General features: G+C 41.8%; 1 protein-coding gene across 1 annotated transcript in view; it reads left to right on the forward strand.

Moving 5' to 3' along the window:
- The first annotated feature begins 3,404 nt into the window (after positions 1-3,404).
- Btbd3 (BTB domain containing 3) overlaps positions 3,405-19,791 on the forward strand; it is a 30,702-nt gene continuing 14,315 nt past the window's right edge. The window contains exon 1 of the mRNA XM_021149695.2: positions 3,405-3,570. The gene's annotated coding sequence lies outside the window, so the exon portion shown is untranslated. The remainder of the gene's footprint in view (positions 3,571-19,791) is intronic.

Below are 19,791 nucleotides of genomic sequence, written 5' to 3' on the forward strand. Positions count from 1 at the left end.
CAGATGATTGCAATTGTCACTTAATCAGCTTTTACTATGTATTGGGCTTTTACATACCAGAATTTGATTTTTCATAGAGTAGCAAGCTAAAGATAATAATGCTTGGTTTTTAATTAAAATTAATTTACTTAATATTCTTGAGAAAGTTAAAAATTGTATTAGCCAGTGTTGTCCGAAGACACAGAACCAATAGGGTGAGTAGTGTGTGTGTGTGTGTATGTGAGTGTGTGTGTGTGTGTGTGTGTGTGCACATGTGTTATTTATGTCAGCCAAAGCACAAAGCTTAAAGTGGGTCCATTGGCTTGCATTTGGCTTTTGTCCATGAACCAAGCAGTGTCCAGTCTATGAAACAGAGAGTTGTTCCAGTGAGTTAAACAAAGAATGCGAGTTTTACAGGCAGAAGAGATGGAAGAAAGATGGGCCAAGAAACAAATAGAAGTTTGCATGCTTCAAGGACATTTTTATTATAAAGATATAGCACAGATTTGTTAGTTTGCTAGTTTACGAGGATGTAGTCATCATTTCTATCCGTATTTGTCGAAAGATCTGATCTTACTTGTAAAGAGCTCTGTTTTGATTTGGGGATGTGAAACTTTTTTATGAATGACTCAACTTCAAATTTTCCACTTTTCTTTAATTTTCCTGTATTTGTCTATGTTAGATATGCAGCTTATATGTGTACATACTAAATAAAACACAAGTATAGACACACATATACTAGAGTTTGATATAGAGCAAGAGGAAAGAAAGAGATAGAGACAGCAGCACTCACAGAGATGAGAGAGAGAAAGAGAGAGGGAGAGAGACCCTGGGAAGGACTGCCTAAGGCTGTCTGATGGTAAAATTGTTTTAGATTATGGAAAGTCGGATTTTGTATTGAGGTTTTTCAGCTGATTGGATGAGAGTCACAACAGTGAATAGTAAAGTGCTTTTCTCAGAGCTACAAACGTGTTAATGACATCTCAGACACACCCTATCTGAACCATGTAGAAAAATAACTACAGTCGAGAACTTATGCCAAGAAAGTCCACCATAAAATTAAGCACTGTTCAGATAACTATTATAATCCCATATCACAGATGGGGATGGTAAGGCTCAGAGACATTAAGTGATTGGGGTACTAGCAAGCTGTTTATTATGACATATGCATTCTATCTAAAGGGTTTTGAATTGGAAAGCCCAACTGTCTTTCTTATATACATCCTTTTCATATTAATGTTTTTCAAATAAACAAAAAAAAATTTCACAGGGCCAAACTCACACTGAAATGAGCACTTAGCACCTATGTCTGTATATCTTTTGGGTATCATTTTCTGCTGATCAACCTTTGCCAAGGATGATACTGGTCCAGTGCTATATGGAACTTGCCTGCCTTGATAAATATGTCTCTACTTCAAAGGGGAACTAAGCAAAGCTAGAAGACATTCTGTCTCTTATAATCTTTGGAACTTTTCCATCTGTACTTCATATTCTTTCTCTTTATTTCTCCTATATTAATTATACATACTAGTGGGCATGACATTTTTGTACACATACATAATGTATTTTAATCATATTTAGCAACCAAAATCCTTTCTTGCCTATTTGCTCCCATTGCCACACTCCTCTTTGTCTTTTCTTTCATTGTTTGTTCTCTTTTCTTTTCTTTTCTTTTCTTTTCTTTTCTTTTCTTTTCGTTTCTTTTCCTTATGATCCCTGAAGTTCAGTTAGGATTGTTCACAGGAGCATGGGTAAGGGTTATTTTCTGGAATAGCCTTGTACCAATGACTATATCACTGAAGGAAAGGTCTCTCCATCCCTTAGCAACCAGAAATGAATTCATAACCTCAGGGAGTTGTAAGGCCTGCTGAGCTCTTTCCTGCTTCGTGACAGAGTGTTGATGGCTCCAGCCTTGAGCAGGCCTTGTGCTGATAACCATAGTAACTAACAACTCAAGGATGTGAGACCATGCCACATTCTATAATAAGTTACTCCTTCCTCATCTCTTATAGTCTTCCTGGATTTACTTCATAATGTTCCTGAGCCCTCTGGGGGAATGATACAGATGTTCCATTTAGAGTTTAGCTTTCAACAGTTATTCTCAGCATGTTGAACAGTTATGAGTCTGCAGTAATGGCTGCTTACTGACCCAAACAAGTCTTTTTGACCAAAGCTGACAATAGCGTCAATCTATGGACATAAAAAAATATTCAGAAAGCAACTTGACAGATATGACACATCACATCCAGTTAGCAGAATGTAGCAGAATGACAACAGTAGCTTTCCCGTGAGGGCCCATGATCTTCTAGCCACAGTTTTTGGACTAAGTCTATGATAGCAGATAAAGATTTCTTCCTGGGAAGCAAGCCCCAGATTAAAAACAAACTAACAAACAAACAAACAAACAAAAGACCAGAAGGGGTTGGTTATCCCCCTAACAGATTTGCCAGAACTACACCAGTGAGTTCATCTTGCCTGGGAAATTAGGGATGTAGCATGCATGCTCCACAACTAAGTAAGACTGGTTGTGACACTTCTCCCTCAGCAGCCTGTACTGGTATAGTCCAGCTTGGTTTCTTTATGTTTTGTAACCAAAGCAGGTGTGGTTTCTTCAGCAAACAACAGAACAACAATTGTCTGTATTGCTTTACCTTGCTGACCAGTAACTCACTTAAGATTCCACTACTTCTTCCACAGGCGATAGCTAAGCATTTCAGACATTGTACCTCAAAAGGCCAAGACAGGATTCCTGTCTACCATCTTAAGCAATTCCCACTTATTCACTATTGGAATCTTGGACTAAGGGTTAATGATTATTTCCAGAGGAGTTTCAACTACATTTCCAGCTGCCACTTTAACTCTCCAAGCAGCATCCGGAGTATTCTTGCCTCTGAGTGTTCACAAGCTCATAGTTCCCTTCAAAACTTCTGCCCTTATGTTTATCTTCCCTAGCAGGTGAGTTTGTCTTCTCACCTCAGCGCTGCCTGTTTCTACATCTCCCAACTAAGCTTTCTTTAGCACTCCAGCCATTCTCCTTCCTTCTACCATTAAAGAGTGTAGTTAATGTTTGCTCTTTCAAATGCTGAGTGATCTCCTGTTCATATGCTCCACTCATCAGTCTAAAGGGAGTTCTAAACTCAAAGGCAACATGCCTATTACTCCCGAAGACTGCTCTGGAGTCTGCAAAATAGATGCTCCATAAATATTTCGTATCTGATGTAATGAGTGAACTAGAGGAGGAAGTAGCAGTTTGTGGGACAAGGACACGGAGAGCTCCAGTAAGATTTGCTCTAAAGCGCCTCTCCAGTTTTCCCAGCCAGTCTTCCAGAGTCCCCGCCCACTACTCTCAGGGCCGGGGAAGGGGAGGGCTCTGCGCATGCCCCGTATCCAGGGCAGCCTCCGGGAGCGCCTCCCGGCCCCTCCTGGCGCTCGGGCGTGCGTTCACGGTCCCGGGGAGCGTGCCCTGCGTGCGGGTGCCCGCCTCGCCCGCCGGGCTCTGGATCCCTGAGTTCCCGGACCGGGCCTGCGGAACGGGCACCTGGTCGGAGCTGCGAGGGGCGGTAGCGTCCGTGGCCACGCAGAGAGCTGACGGTGAGTGCGGGCGAGTGGCGGCCAGCTGCGCGCGTGCGCGGCGTGGGCCGAGGCGGGGGCGCGCGCCCGGAGGCGGGAGTGGCCGAATGAGGGGGCTCGGGAGGCTGCAGGCGAGGGGCGAGGGGGCGTGGGGGGCGACGAGATACCCGAGCTTCGTGCGGGTTGCAGGGCCGTGCGTGCGGAGCAGGGCGGCCCACGGGACCCCACGGGGCGAGGCGAACCTGGCCGCGACCCGGCAGACGACGTGGGCCAAACCACCTCGGTGGGGGCGGAGGTCCGGGACGGGGTGGCGGCCACTTGCATCGTGCAAGGCCGAGTCCGTCCCGAGCGCACCGAGAGCACCTAGGGGCCGGAGCAAACTTCTCCCAAGAAACTTATTGGGGCGTGGCCGTCGGGGTCGGGGGCTGGGGATCCTGGGGATCCAGGGGATCCACGCCCTGCCTTTTCCGCCCCGATCCCTGCAGGTGCGCCCTCGCCGGGGTCCTGTTGCTGCAGAAGTGCATCCTCCAAGTTCCCAGTGCCTTGCAGGGCCCATTCGCTCTAACCTAGAGGTTGAAGTTTGGTGGCTTGGTTCTTGGTTGTTCGTTGCCTCGGGAAGGAAAGACTCTTACTGCCTTTATCTCAAAGAAAGTAGTATTGTTAGGGCGTGCTTCATAGTCTGTGTGTCAAGCAACCTATTGTCCCATGTGCGCGTGCAGAAGACTAGTTCATTCTATTTGCTCATTTATTTATTTATTTTTAAAGAAGGCCGGTGGAGATAAGTGGGCTTTTTCTTTTCGAAATACTCCCGCCACCTCCGTAGTTCCTGCTCTAGGATAGTTAGTTGTCTGTGCGGGAGCTTCGCCGGCGAGTTTTAAATCTCACGTTGAATTGACTAATTCAAACCCAAGGCATTTATTTGTTAAACTATCTGCATGTAATTCTAAGTTCAGAGACACTGGTTTGGTAAGAGAAAGTCAGGACTTTAGGTTTTACAAAGTAGTAGCATTCGGTTTGTAATTGCTGGGATGAATCTCCTTGTCCGGAACACAGAACAGCGGTTTGTCTCCCACTGAGAAGGGGGGAAAAGACTCAAAATGCACAAAAGTGGTTTGTTTTCGGCAGAGGAGGGAGAAAACTTCCTAACAGTCAAAGTCAAAGTTGAGCTAAACTATATGACTCTGGCATTTTAAATTCCTGTTGGAACTACGGTCCTCCCCTTGCCTCCCGCTTGGCCCCTTGTTACAGCCATGAGGCTGTCTATCTCAGTTTAACCTTTCCTCCCAACCCTCTAACAGGGCCTCACACTTAATGTAACTCAGTCTCTGGGAGAATATCCCTTCTTAGGCTTCTTGAATCTAAAGGGTTACTGTGGGTTTCCATAGCAACGGGTCCTCTAGGGGAAGTGGGCGGGACCTGCTACCATTGGGTTCTAAGCAGGACTCTTCCTTTTCATTCCCCCGTCTTAAGTTCTTCAGCCTCATTGCAGGTAAAGATGAGGTCCGATTCCAGGTTTTTGTCTCTGAGATAATTAGAGATTTCCATGGAAGGATACTTCTCAGAGTTGAGTAGTCCTCACCCCTTTCAGAAACACTCATCTGTCCACACTTGATTTGTTTAGCAAAGTTCCATGTTCCTAACACTTTTCCTTCCACATACATACAAACCTGTGAATTGTGAACGATGTTTTTTAAAGCACTAAAAAATAATATGTTTTACCATTTTATAAACATGAAATATCCTACAGCCAGGCAAAGTTAAAAAGGAAACTGAAAAAAAGGAAAACGACTCTCTAACAATTTGTGAGGGGGAAATGCCACTGTCAGCGTTTTTACGTTGTTTTATTCCTAGAAGGTGTTTTCCAAGACTATTTACAAAACTCAAAACCACTTGTAATATAATACTTTAAAAATGGCAAAGGGAGAGAGGCTCGGAACTCCTTCCTAGCAACACACAGTCAAAGGTTTTTTGTTTTTTGTTTTTTAAAAACAAAACAACCCTCCAAAACCCCAATAAAGTAGGCTAGACATATGTTGCCTATGTGTTTCAGACTTCACTGTAAGTAATGAGTGTTGTGGATTCAGGTGTATCCTTAGGGCTGCAGTGATGTGAGCATGCATTGGCCCTCTTTTGTTTTTGTGTGCTGATACAGTTTCTGTTAACTTGCTATTAACCTAAGCTTGCACCATTGCACTGTGGGAATGAAATGTTGCTGGGGATCTGTTGTCTGGACCTGGTAACCTCATGGTGCAGAAATAAGATTTTATATTTTTTTAACCCAATTACAGCTTTTCTCCCCACACATTAAAAAAACTACCAACCCCAGTCTAGTACAATAAAAGATCCCCGAGGACAGGTATTAATATGCCTTCATTGATAGGTTGTTTTGAAAAATTAGTTGCAGCTATAGCTGAGTATTTCTGCTATTTCCAGGGTTTTTAAAGCTTTTTAAAGCAAATAGCATTTACCTTTATTTCAGACTTTGGGGGCTTACTGCAACAGATAGTAAGGAAATTAAAATCATAGTCACATCCCCTGGCCGTCACCATCTGTTTACTGCTTCTCCCTTCTATTTGGCTTTTTGTGCTTTTCTATAAAAGGTCAGACACAAGTTGGCTTTTTAAAGTTTCTGTTTGCTTACTCAAACAGTCTCACTGTATAGCCCAGGCTTGCCTGGAGCTCACTGTGTATTCCAACCATCCTCCTGCCTCAGTTTCCTGAGCACTGCGATTATAGGCATATGTCACCATACCTGGCTTTATGTGCTTTTAAATAGAACATTTTAATTAGCATTATATCACACTTGTCTCCTCTGCCTTTAAATCATATGAACAAAGGTTTTTATGATGGATAGGTCCATTTGATTGAGTCTTATTTATTTAGAGGTTTTTTTGTTCTGTTTTTTAAATACTGCTTCTATTTTCAACTCCCAGAATATACTGTTGTAAAGCCTAGATTGGCTACTTGCTGGGTGGCCTTAATTATTTACTGTTTAAATATCTTTTCTTAGGATAAGGACAACTGTAGTGTGGAGCTTTGGGGAAATGGAATGGACAGGGAGAGCAGTGTGGTGGCAGAGCCTATGGGCTCAGTACAGTCTAGGAAACAGGCACAGCTTAGGTCAGTGCCCTGTGTGGAGGAAGTCCTAGCGTCTATGATTTGTTGGGCAAGATTTACAGCCCAAGAACTAGGTGAACTTCTTTATGGCTCCTGAGGCTTGTTAACCTGGCTTTTGCAGTGACCTGTCCCTTCCTGACCTACACTGTGGTCAGATGTTCCAGCACCCAAGTGTTTAGTCCATTCTGGTCTTCTGTAAAGATTGATTTAGTTTTAATATGCTTTATATCTATTGAAGTTGGTGATTTACTGCTGCTGGGAGTTGTCTGTACTAGTACCAGTCCTGCTTTGCTTTTAAATGGTGATTTTTTTTAAGTGAGTTAAATACATGATATATAATTTTTTAATTATTCATTACTTGTTTTGGCTTTGGGTCTTTTGAAGTGGAGTTGAGATTTATTGAAAACTGCATATAGATTTTAAGAACAAGGTTTAAGAGGAGAGATACTCAAGAAGAAAGGCCTATTTGGAGGTATTAACGTGGGCTCTTCCCAGTCTCTTAATTACTCATTGGTGATTTGTGTTATAGTATTTTCCAGACAACAAAATACTTCCATTTCTTTAAAATAATATTTAACCCATTTTATATTATAATGCACTGTACATTATTATCACAATTTTATACTTCCATGTTTTTAAGTCCAATTGTCTCTTTGTCCTTTATGATTTTTCCTGATAAATGGTCGTGTTTCACAAGTCTGGGGTAAAGTGAACCAAGCAAAAACTTTGGAGACTTGAATCTGTTGGCCCTTTTTTCATCAGTACACCAATCCAGACCTTTATGCCAAAGTCTTTTATTTAGAACACATAGAAAACGAGTAGATCAGGTTACATGGTTTAAGAAATCCGTTTATTTACCTGTCCTTTCAGATAAAGATGCTAGATTTAAATTAATCTGTAGAGTTGTAAAGGTCTCCCAGACTTGTTGTATCTGTGGCCTTCTATCCCAGTCTGGTTTTCTGTCTCCCAAGTGGTAACCGAATGAAAATAAGAACGTGACTCCTCCCAGGTATAGTTAAGGGGAAGGGTTTACTATAGATATGAGGGAGAGCATAGACAGGAAGCATCTGGAAGGGTCTGGAGTGAACTGGGCCAGCAAAGTGGCCCGTGAGAGGAGAAAGTTGGGGAGAGATCCACAGGGAGAGAAGAGAGGATCAAAAGAGCGTGTGGGAACCAAGAGAGGAGCCAGGAAACCATGTGGCCAGAATGACGGAGGTTGTATAGGATCTGAGGTTTAGGATGGGGGACAGAGTGAGAAGCTGGGAACTGCCCAGGTACTGAGTGAGACTTGTTCCAGGTTTCTTTGAGACCAGACAGCAACCAGTTTGGGCTGTTGCTTTTTCCTGCATATTTCCCGGACTCTACTTGCCAGGTGTTCTTCTTGGACTGGCCAGAATAGTCTTTCAATGACCTCCACTGAAGGAGGGTCTAGAATTTATGGAGGAATTTGGCTCTCAGCACCCTCTTTGCGTAGTTTCATAAGTGTGTTTACTTTACTTGTTGACGAACACGTCCGTACTGTTGGGGTCTAGAACTCTTAGTGTTGCACAGTGAGGAGGTGGAGAGGGCATCTGTGCTTTGGAGAAAGACCTCTCGGCTGCTACTTTAGTGTATGTGGGAAGGACGTGATTGTTTGAATCTTGAGAGCTAGAAATCACTGTTGCATTTGGCAAGCACCATGCTCCTGTAGAGTGGTCAGTGTTCCTGTTGGGAGACAGGAAAGGTGGCTCTTCAGACCTCCCATCTGCCTCAGGAGAATTCAGTTTCTTCAACAAGGCCCTGACCTTTTTCTGCTGGAGCTCTTCCTTTGTTCCTCTTGTACTCTATCAAACTGGCTGGCCAGTATAAGGCATGGTGGTTTTGTGTATGTATTTTATGACTGCCTGTTACTCCAAAAGCATTGCCTCTTATTCTCTTGGGTGCAGATAATGACACTTGTATTTGCTGTTTCATAATAATTACGTTTCAAAATTTTTCCTTATGGTGAGTTGCACTGGCATTTTGTAGTCTTATAAAATGATTCTGGGCCATGATCAGTAACTGTTCCTGTATGAACTTGTGTTTTATTTTGATAGACAAAAGAGGAGAACAGTTTGACTTCTGGTTTGTCATGGTTTCATATCAGGACAAGGGAATTTATCCTATTTGATTTACATTTGAGACTTTTTAATATTTGAAAGAATGGTATTTGAACATAAGCAAATGGCCATTGGCATCTGTCACTTACCACTGGCATTTCTTAAAGTATTGAACTGATTTGAGCTTCAAGTATCAGTTTGGATCCATTCCATTTCTGCATAATTCTTTAGAAAGTTCAGTTCACGAGAAGACTGAAATGTAGCATAGTCAATCACAGTCATGTTTTCTTTGATGTGGGATAGGAGTCAATTACTGTGGGGTATTTGGAAGAAAATATTCCTGGTTACTAAACTCTCCCCTCGTTTGTGGACAGCTTTGGAGATAATCAGCCGTCTCTTCTTGAGTCACTTCTGTAGTTGATTTGTATAGGCTTTTTCTCTTTTTTACTAACCTGCTACTTTGAACTAGACCAAAGCTTACTTCCTCCCAGCCTTGATGTGATACTCACAGTATTTTAATATAGTATAGTGCATCTCCCTGCAGTTTCCAAATGTATGTTACTACCTGCCCAGACAGCTCCAAATACTTTTTTCACTAAATTGCCTTATAAGACAGTCTTAACAAGCCCAACACTGAATGGTCTTTCTCTGTAAACCTGATCCTTTCTAGGGCTATTCATTCTAAAACCGTGGATGTGACCTTAACTTTTCTCTCCTAGACCTACATCTGGGGTTATTCAGAACTGTGCCTTCAACCAAAACCAGAAAGTAGCCCCTTTCGTCACCTCTCCTCTTAGCATCTTCGTCTCTTTCCTATCAATTCCTGCTGGTATTATTGCAGTGGCCTTCCAAGGGAAAACTAGACTCCTGTCCTTAACTTGTTCCTATCAGCGTAACTACTGGAATGGTTTCTTTCTTCTCTCCTGTTTTGCCTCTGCTGTTACCTCTTCTACTTTTCCTAGTTGTTGTACCCAGGGCTTTGCTCATGCCAGAAAACTGCTCTGTCTACCACTGATCTATTCCCTCCACAGCAAAATGGTCTTTTCAAATTTTAAATCAGCGTAGGCTTAAAACTCTCCAGAGCCCTCTGTGTCCCACAAGCCAGTTCCTTCCGATTCACAATCCTGTCCCACTAACTATAACCTTGCCCCCGTTTCTCCTCTCCTACTCTCCACTGTAGCTGTTCATCCTTTCTTGCTAACCCTTGGACACAGTAGGCACATTCCCATGTTAAGTCTACGTGCTGGACTTTCCCTCTGCCTGTAATATTACACACTCCCGTCATGCAGATCCCTCCATGAGCTCCTTGACTCCTATAAGTCTCCGAACCCTTCCACCTTTCTTAGCGACCGCAAACCCGAACATAACGGTAAGAGGTACACTCCTTGCAGCATGTGCCTTTTCTATACCATAACTTACCTTAGAAATTACGTATAAGATATCATTATTTTGACTTTGTGAATTGCTTCTCCCCTCCATTCCTGTTATACCCTTGGGGCTCAGTGGGACATAGATTGAAGTCTGTTGACTGTCCCAAATGGCTATTATATAGAGGATGTATAGTAGATATTTTTTGTGGGTGAGTATAGACTTCTTACTTCCTTTTTTCCAGTGCATTTCTAAGAAAATAGTATTTTCATAACCCTTTGGCACTTGTGGGCCTAACACTGATGATTGATCATCCTACCAGCAAGGATGAAGTTCAAGAACTTGTAGCTTATGGTGAACTGTAATGCAGAATGGCTCGGAGGATTAAATGGGATTATTACCTGTGAAGTACTAAATTATACACATGTGTGAGACCAGGTCATTTAGCTGTCAGGAAAGCTGCCTTGGCCTCCCTATTCCCATCTTATTATGTAGGTTCTAGAATCTTTGAATGTCAGTCTTGTAAGGTGGCAGTAGTACTGCCTAAGACATCTTTTTAAAACATGCTTGAGTGCCTTGGTAGCTCTCAGCGATGTTCTTTCCCTCTGCTTGGTTCTTTACCCATCTGTGTCTGCTTCTAAAGTTAAGATAGACCCTCTTTCTCTCTCTCTCTCTCTTTCTCTCTTTCTTTCTCTCTCTCTCTCTCTCTCTCCAACTGGAGATTTTGGTATCAGAGCATCTTTTATGTGTCCCTTAAGTCTATTTTCTTCTGGTGCTCTTTCTGAAATCTCTTCAGTGACATGATTTTGACCCTGCAGAGCCATTCAGAGGCACATTATTAGATGTAATATTAAATCTACAAAAACAGAGTGTCTCATTTGTTTACCTTGAGTTTTCCAGAGAAGGGGCATTGCTGTCCTCCTGCTTTGGTCACTAGTTGTCATTTTAGTTTGCTTAGTTTGTAGCCTCTATTTGGGTCCTTCAACTCTAAGAATGCAATAAAAACTCACCCCCTTTCCTTTTTCTATGGGAAGACAGTGTCCTCTGACCTTCAGATTCATCCTATGAAACACACACACACACAGACTGAGAGACTAATTTTAAATCATGATGGTGCTCTCTCTAGACATACATGAAACCAGTAGCTCTCATATCTAAATCCAAAATTAAGGATTTTTTTCTTTTTTTTTAAATTTTTCTCTCACTATGTATTTAGTTCCTTATGTGTATGGATTTTATGGGTAAGAGTAACCCTGCATATTCAGTTGCATAGTGTAAAGATTTTAGCCATGATCTGCACACAGAGACTGCATGCTAGAGAAGCATTGTTCTCATGCATTTGCCTTGTCTTTGAAGCTGACTGGATCCACAGTTTGTTATTAGGACAACTTAATAGCACAGTTTCAACTCATTTTATATTGAGTTCTCAGTAGTCAGTACCAGTGTCCAAAACCAAAAGGAAAGAAAGGCTTGACCTCTTGGACGATGAATCCTGTTTCCTGTAGGTTCAGCCATTAATAGGCATGCCTTAGAAAAACACACCCTTTTCTACCTTGTTGAGGGTTGCCTGTAGGTCCTTTGCTCTTTTCTAAGCCCTGTGAAAATCTTTGGTTTTATTATTTTTTAATGTACTCATTTATTTGTTTTGTCTGTTTTGAATTGCTATCTCACTTCTCTGTATCAGCTGTTTTTGTTCTGTTCTGTTTTGTTCTGTTTTTATGTCATATTCCTGTTCATTACTGAGGGACTAACTCTGGACCTTGGCTGCTGTTATATTTTAAGTCTCTGCATAGAGAAGGGTTGCTAATAAAAACCACCTCCCACTTTTTTAATGTTTGTTAAAGGAAGATGTAAGTAGCTTAAAGTCAAATGCTTTGAATGTGACTTAGGCTGATCTACATGCCTAAATAGCCTGGAAATCCATTAAGTTCTTAATCTTACTATCAACAGTGCAAATGCGGGGAAGGTTCCCAGAAGCACCTTTTTAGGAGGAGGGTTCAGGCCTCAAGGAGCTGATGGCAGCTGGCAGAATGTCAGCCAGTGCCCTTCCCCCTGCTTCCTGTCCTGCTGTGAAGACTGGGTTGAGAGCTGCTTCTTCCACTCGCCCTCCCTGGTAGATTAGGGCCGAAAGACTCTTGAGTGCTTGAAGCTGGAGTGCCTTGGAAATGAACTGTTCTCAATGTGGCCAGGAGTGGAGAGAAGGGTGTGCAGTTGAGCCATCCCCACAGGACGCCACAGGACGCCAGCACATAATTAGTAAATGCATATAGCTGCTTTATTTGAGTAGAAGTTCCAGTTAACTTGTGACTTACCATTCACGAAGTGTTTATGTGAGATCCGTTCGTGTCTCCCCTGAAGTCTCTAGCTGGTTTCTTCCCATCGTGTTGCCAATGAGCATCTCCGCACAGCCTGCATCTGTCCTGAGCCCTGTTAGCAAATGGCTCTGGCATGGCCTCAAGGTCACCGTCAGGCAGGATGTGCCTGCGACTTTTTTTTTAAGGTTAATTGCCCTGTAGATTTCCAAAGCGGTATTGATGAACTTTTTGTACCTCTGTCATGCTAAAAGCTGTTAGATCTTCTTGTACTTTGGATGGATTTTTTTTTTTTAATCAGTGTATGGTTTTGTTGATATATGTCTCATTTTTTATCCAGTGTGTGATTCTGAGCATTGTGATTAGAAAACACTGGTTCCCTGAGATGTGTGAACCTCTCAAATGTTGGCACGTTTCATTATACAGTATCAAGGAGTCAGGTAATACTATAGCCACTTTCATCAGAACAGTGTTAATTTAAAGTATTGGGAAGTTTTCTGACTTGGTCATCATGGTTTCCAAAATTTCTGATTTTTTTTTTCCTGAGAGGTTTGAAGTGCACCATCGGAGGTAAACATTGTCCCTTTCTAAGGCCAGGCTTACCTTCTTTTGAGAAACTGTCAGAGTCTTGATAAACACACCTTGCTAATTCTCTCAGGTCACAATAGCTTACAAATGCTGCAGGTTTGACTCACACAAATTCCACAAAAGCTTCACTTGAGGCAACCATTCTCTTTCAGTTTCACCAGAAATGCCTTGTACGGGCTTCTCGTTTCTTAAGGTGGTATGAAAAGGTGTTTTTCTGCGGCTTCTCTTAGGTGCTATGAGACATGACTTGGGTGACACAGCTAAGGAGTGTGGAGATGGGCTAATCCTCCATCCTGTAAGCTGCTCACCAGTTGTATAAAGGCCCCATTACTGGTGTGGCTGGGGGAATGAGGAAGGAAAGCCATAGTCCTCCTTCAGTATGTCTTACCTTCTGCACGTGCATGCCCACTGGGGTGACCTTCCTCAGGCTTTGCCAGGCTGTGGAGCAGTCCTTTCCCTTGACTTTGTGAAGAAGATCCCTTCCTTTTCTGTTTGTGGCACAGAGCTCTCCTGTGGAGACTCTGAGTTCTGCATCACTACTGCCAAATGCTGTTCTGGGAGACTCTCACTGGTGCCTTTCTAGCTACTTCCCCAAGCAGTGCTATCCAGAAGTCTTTAAGATACATGATACTTTTAATTAAACAGGTCCACACAGAATGTATTTACATTATACCACCTCCCAGAAATATGTATTTTTTTATAGCCAGAAGAATTTACTATTGATTTCTTTTTCTTTTTATTCACCAGAATAAAGTCCATTTTATCCCAGTCTTGTGAGGGAATGTGTAGATGAGAGCTGAACTGTAGATCTGCCTTGATCCCCATTTACACGGCTGACAGATTGACACAAGGGCCTAGAACAAGACACAGACGTGAGCAGTGAACCCTTCCTCTGTTAGGAAGTGATCCGAACCTAGGTGTGTGCAGGTGGTGGTTTGCTGGGAAGGCATGAGGCTTTGGACTGCCCTATTCACACGGGCCTGTTTTACTGATACGTTTAAAGATAGGGTTTGTCTAACGTAGTGGAAATTCATCCATTCAATGTTAGATACAGATGAGAAATCTCTCAGAGCCACAGAAAAGTCTTTTTAATTAGAATTTTTTGAGTTATTCATATGACTGCCTTGCTTTTTTCATGTGGATCACAGAATTTATCATCCTTTCCAGTTCATTACATCACTAAAACTCTCTACTGGTGCTATAAATAAATATGCGCAACCATGAATTGAGTTTGGTTGAAAGCAGCTTTGTCCTGGTAAGTGATCTTGCCCCTGGTTAACCCACTTGTCTGTGAATGTCTGCATTGCATTAGATGTTAGGCTTCTAGTGAACCAGAGCCCTACTTTAAACGCATGTAGGGACTTGCTTTAGGTTAAGCGTTAGTATTTTTCAGTTGCTTTAGCTACAAGCTAAATGTAGTATTATAAACTTCCTGTGTGCTGGGACTTGTTTGGGAGAGCCTCAGGATACATTTAATGGCTCTAGGTTCTTTGCCACTGCACCTAGTCTAAGCTTGCACCACAGACACTTGGAAACACTTAGACCCCAGTCTCAGACCATTTTACCTTCGGATCACTTGCACTGCTTACATTTAATATCGGCTGCTAACTGGACTTGGACTCGTTGAGCTTGAACTTTGCTCTTATGTAACCAGAGAATGCCAGGTGTGTGGGTGTGGCCTGTTAGCTCTCCATAGAGATATGAGATGCAGCCCCAGAGAATGCACTCTCATCTGGTACATAAAGCAAGGGAGTGCAGTTGGATGTAGAGAGTCAAAATGGCAAGGAGTCCTGGGCTGCAGAGTGAAGGAAGGGGCTTGCTTGTGATCAGCCCATGGTGAAAGGGGGGCTGTGAGAATGACAGGGTGCAGCAGAGCATCTGTACTACCAGAAAAAAAAGAGGACAAGTCAGGAGAGCTCTAGTGAGGGAGCCACAGTGGGTCATAGAGACCCAGAGCACACTGTGAGTCCTGTGGCTTTTTCCTGATTGTGAAAGCAAGATAGGGCCACTTTTGCCTGTGGAGATATTTGTGTATTCTCCTGGTGTGCAGCAGAGTCCATTCCCATTGTGTTGTGATAGGGTTGTTTGGTTTTTTTGTTTTTTGTTTTTTGATGGAGAGCATCTCAGTACAGCTCATATTTGGCCACCTGCCATTTAATAAACCTCTTTCTTTCTCTCTCCTCTCTCTCTCTCTCTGATTGATGTTATTTTAAATTTTACTAGAGGATATTAGTGTAAACAAATAGTGAATCCTTACTAGTTCCATGACTTGCCCACAGCTGCCTATGTAAAGAGAACTAGATGACTTAGATATAAATTATGTTCTGTCTTTGGAGCCTAAGGTTGGCTTTGCTCTGATTCCACTTGTCATCACACTGACGTGGATATCCTATGAGACCACGCAGCTGTAAACTGTGTCAAAATGTGTTATTAAGAAGAGTTAAGAGTTACCCCCTCTAAAGATGTATGCTAACTTCAGTGACAGTTAAGGGCCACAGCACATGCTGTGTCTAAGCATTGTGTGATGTATATTGGGAAACCCAGATTTAATAACAGGTTTTTGAGAAAAGAGTCAGATTTTAAGAGCAGTTAGATTATTTTATTTTTACCTGTGAGTAGTACAAGCACTGACCTACTTAAATAGTAATCTTATGACAAAAAAATAAAGTTACTGAGCATATTACTGGGATTGAACTTGTGTTTCAATACCTTATTTTCTTGTTGTATTATAAGAACCCAGGGTAAGTGTAGACATTCCTTAACATCTGTTCATTTTACAACAGCAAGAGAAGGGGGCAGCAAAGGAATGCTTTACCAGTGCCACCCTGTTTCCTGTGGCAAATGGAGGGTTTCTCAATGTTTCTTGGTGTTGATGTCATTAAGGTTAAACAAAAATTTACAGTACACTGTACCTTCATAACATCTTTCACAACACACCTAAGGAATTGCAGTTTGAAGCAAATTAAAAACCCAGTCCAGGAGAGATGCAGTAGGTGTTGAGAGTGCATATTGCTTTTGCAGAAGATCTGGGTTCAGTCCCTGCAACCAAATGACAGCTTACTATTACTGCCTGTAACTTTCGTGCCAGCAGATCCAGTGCCATCCTCTGGCATGCATGAGTAACTGCATGCATTTGGTGCACATAAGCTCATGTAGACACATAGATACACACACACACACACACACACACACACAGAGAGAGAGAGAGAGAGAGAGAGAGAGAGAGAGAGAGAGAGAGANACACACACACAGAGAGAGAGAGAGAGAGAGAGAGATCTTAAAATTAATTAAAAGCAGCATAAGCCATGTTTAATTTGAACTTAGAAGAGATTTTGCTGGAAGTTAGTTTTTACAGTATCCCCACCATAGGCTTCTTTTGCAAGGAAAGTTGTTAATAATTTTGGTAATGCATATATCTTCTTAAACTTTCATTTGAAAGTGTATATTTCAGAGAAGGTATGTTAGAACCAAGCATGGGGGGTGGGGGTGGTGCAAACCAGATCCTAGTACCTAGAGACTGAGACACTGGGATTCCTCTGAGTTTGAGAATAGGCAAATCCATATAGCAAGACCCCACTGGAAGGAAGGAAGGAAGGAAGGAAGGAAGGAAGGAAGGAAGGAAGGGAGGGAAGGAGGGGGAGGGGAGGGGAGGAAGGAAGGGCAAGCATACAAGAGAAGGCTGTGAAGGTGCTCTGTCATCTCAGTCACTGCTGTTTTCTTGTTGTTTCCTAGACTTCCCTGAGCATCCAACCGTTCAACTTTGTATCATAATCAATTAATGGAAGTTATATTTTATTCTAATTATATGTATTATAAAAATGAAGAAAGAAACCTCATTAAGTACTAGTTAACTGATACCATATGGATGTATGTATACTGGTGAATCCAAACACAGAATTTTCTATATGAAAATAAGGTATTGGAACAAAAATTCAATTCCAGTAATAGTATCCTTATAATACTAATCAGGCACATTAAAGAATAAAATTGGAAAGGTCTTGATAATCTTTATTGATGAAGTGTTTTGGTGTGACCAGATTGTGGTAAATGAAGGGTTATTTCTATAGGGGAACATCATATATTTGGGTAGCATTTGTTTAGGGTACTTATTTTTTAGAAGCGTTTCATTAAGAGTTATGAGTGCAGTATAATTTTGTCTGTGACAGATTTGGAATCCCAATAATGATCAAAAGCGATGCAGAATAAATCTCAAGTGGTTTGGGACTCAGCTGGATTCTTTGTTCCCATTCTGTGTGCTCATTGGAGCAGGGTCACTTTCCCATTAGAGTAAGATGTTCGTTATTTAAGTTTGTGAGTGACAAGTGTTTGCGATTTCGTGATCTGATTGTGATGTTCTTGGTGATTCTCCTCCTAATATGGGTAAGGGTTGAGTCCACCAAAATAAACCACCATCTTTGTGGTATACTTATGTGCTGTTTTGTTTTGTTTCTTTTTTATAATTTACCAAAGCACATTAATTTTCTGTCTCTGTCATCTAAAGCAAACAGATGATCTAGAAAAGGTCACAGTAATGGTTTGGAGTTGTTCCATTGTGGTCATTCCCAGTAAGATTAGAGTTCCCTGTTGGATCAAAGCAGCTTTCCTTCAGAGATCTTCCAAAGAGATCTCAGGGCCTGAACTTTCTTTGGATTCATTGTTTTTAAGTATATCCTAAGTCATATGGGAGAGGGTATGTGTTCATTACAATCATGTTTCTCACTTTTAAACTAAGATGTTAATATATGTTATTCTGTTGGTCTGAATATACACAGTATCTTTTTGGTCTTGGGCCTCGCCATTAAGGGCTGTGTTATCTCTCTAGCCCATACACATCATCTTTGTTTGTTTGCTAAAGATAGATTTATTTATTTTATATACAGCGATCTGACTACATGTATGCCTTCAGGCCAGAGAAGGCACCAGATCTCATTATAGATGGTTATGAACTACCATGTGGTTGCTGGGAATTGAACTCAGTATCTCTGTAAAAACAGACAGTGCTCTTAACCTCTGAGCCAGTAACTGAGCATCCTTCAAGGACTTGTTCCCCACCCCTGGCCCCCAGTTTTATGTTACACAGTTGTTAGATTAGTCTTTGATAAATCTCTCTAGCAGCTTATTACTCAGAGAGAGAGTTACTGGTCTCTATTCATTTCTTTTCCTTACATGTTTACTTGTGCAGTGAGAAAAATCACGGAAGTGGGATGCTTTGCTGAGCCTGGCAATGGACGTTCTCAGGATTTCCACCTACATTTTCTACCATGTAAACGGTTGTCATACATAGTAGCACCCTCAGTTGAGAATACCCTTTATCAGATGCCTGCATGATAGAAGTGCTGTTGCTCTAATGTGGGTCAGCCAGAATTCTAAGTCCTCATCTTGTCTGCCTCAGAGAGTAATAGTTAAGCAACCTAGAGAAAAAGATGGCTTTCTTGCTTTGAGTTGAGTTGGATTATTTCACTGACTTCATTATTTTATACCATTTATCCCATTATTTTATAGAGTACAAGAAAACTAATGGTTACAAACATTAGATGTCTTAGAATCATTACAGTCCAGATTAAAGTCTAAGTTTGTGGGAGAACTTAGTAAAGCATTGTATACACATTTATGCATAATCATAGTGTTAAACTATGTGTTTATATACATGTCTTTGTATATGCCCATACGTGCCAAGAGAGGGCGTCATATTCCCTGGAGCCAGTCAAAACATGTGCTGGGAACTAAATTTCAGTTCTCTTGAAGAGCAGTAAGTGCTCTTAGCCACTGAGCCATTTCTTCAGCCTAGAAGTAGATTTTTTTTTTAAATTAAAAAAACCCAGCGAGGAAATTATTTATAAGATCATTTAGGGTACATAAAATGTTTCATCTAAATATTTAGAAATCTAAAATACTTTTATCGGGGTATCTTAACCTTAATAGCTATGTATAGAGTATCACCTGATAACCTTAAATACGCCCTTTCAGGATCATCTCATTCACTGTCTGAACGAATCATTTGAGATTTAAATGAGTTGTTTAGTATTCTAAACAAGGTGTGTACTGAGGTACAGTGTGTTACAGAGCTCTAATTATTGGGTATATAAAATACTACAAAGGCTTTTTTTTAAAGAATTAATTATTCCTGCCTACTGACAATTGATGTGTTCTGAGTTTGAATGCTTCCCACCTGATTTCAAGGTTAGCTGGAGTTCTTTGCAGTAAAGGAGGTGACTTAGTAAACTCACCATCAGCCTTCCTTACCTTTCCAGACTGAGGTATGCCTTGCCCAAAGGCTTGTATTAGGTGTCATCACTGTGGTGCTAGAGCTCAGAATGGCTCATTGAAAGATTCCAGTTAGAGATGGCTCCTGTGAGCATTGCTGGTCAGGAGGCTAAATGACTGCTTGCAGATTCTGGCTTTGTTGTAGGTACAGAAGGGCACTAGCCAGCCAGCATTGGCCACCTCCTTGTTTGTGGCTTGCGGTGTTGGTTCCAGGTGTAGATTTGGTGGTAGCCATGCAGGATTCTGAGATTGCCGAGGCCCTGTTCTAAACACATAGTTCAGAGTCATGATTATCCAGACTTGAAAATCAGAGCAAGCTGTAAAGTAACTTGGAACCACAGGTAGGGCCAGAACACACCTGGAGGGATGAAATGTCCGCAGCTATGCTGCTTGAAGACGCTGAGAGGATGGTAAGGCAGAGCCTTATATTCTGGTTGAGTTTACTCTAAATGGTGCTTTCTGCGTGAGTCCAATTGCCGCTTACCGTGAGAGCTTACCTTTGTAGACCACTTTAA

This window comes from Mus caroli, chromosome 2 (genome assembly GCF_900094665.2).
Source record: "Mus caroli chromosome 2, CAROLI_EIJ_v1.1, whole genome shotgun sequence".
In the NCBI taxonomy this organism is placed as follows: domain Eukaryota; kingdom Metazoa; phylum Chordata; class Mammalia; order Rodentia; family Muridae; genus Mus; species Mus caroli.